Source organism: Medicago truncatula, chromosome 6 (assembly GCF_003473485.1).
Source record: "Medicago truncatula cultivar Jemalong A17 chromosome 6, MtrunA17r5.0-ANR, whole genome shotgun sequence".
Classification (NCBI taxonomy): domain Eukaryota; kingdom Viridiplantae; phylum Streptophyta; class Magnoliopsida; order Fabales; family Fabaceae; genus Medicago; species Medicago truncatula.
The window spans coordinates 29,195,431-29,196,179 of record NC_053047.1 but is presented as its reverse complement, the minus strand read 5'-3'; the positions used below and the strand labels follow the sequence as shown (position 1 = coordinate 29,196,179).

The window sequence follows — 749 nt, the reverse complement described above, 5'->3', positions numbered from 1 at the left end:
GTGGCGATGGAATCAACCTTGGTATTGACCTTGGAGAGAGAGTCGTTCAGAGATCCTGTTTGGTTTTTTAACTCTTGAAGCTGTTTATTTTGATTCATCATGCAATTTTCTAACATGATTTCCAAACTAGATTTCTGAGCTACTCTCTGGTTGTTTGTATAGCCAGGTGGTGCTGTTTGCCCATAGGAACCTTGAGGATTTTTGTAAAAATTTTGATTTGGCCTCATTCCTTGGTTGTATTGAGCGTAATTTAGTTGCTCAATATTGGCAGCACTACCTAACTGACAATCAACACCTGTATGACCAGTTATACCACAGACTTCACAAGTAGGGGATGCAGGAGAAGGTGGGGCAGCATTAACATTAAGTTTTTCAATTTTTTGTGTTAATGCCTCAACCTTAGCAGCAAGGTGGTTATATTCAGAGACTTCGTATATACCTGCCTCTTTCTTAGAGGGAGTAGGAGTTGTGACGGCTCTTTCGTTCGTCCATTGATAGTGATTTTGAGCCATGTCCTCAATCAAAGCGTAAGCCTCCGTGTAGTTTTTGTTCATTAGAGCTCCACCTGCAGCTGCATCAACAGACATTTTAGTGGTATAAGTCAAGCCATTATAAAACGTGTGGACTATAAGCCACTTCTCTAGGCCATGGTGGGGACAAAGTCTAAGCATTTCCTTGAAACGCTCCCACGCCTCATAGAGAGATTCCCCATCTTTTTGATTGAAACGCGTAATTTGGTCTCTAAGCTT

General features: G+C 41.5%; 1 non-coding gene across 1 annotated transcript; it reads left to right on the top strand.

Moving 5' to 3' along the window:
* The first annotated feature begins 642 nt into the window (after positions 1-642).
* LOC112416172 (small nucleolar RNA R71) lies at positions 643-749 on the top strand. Its single transcript, XR_003006479.1, has one exon. It is a non-coding gene; the product is annotated as a small nucleolar RNA R71 (small nucleolar RNA).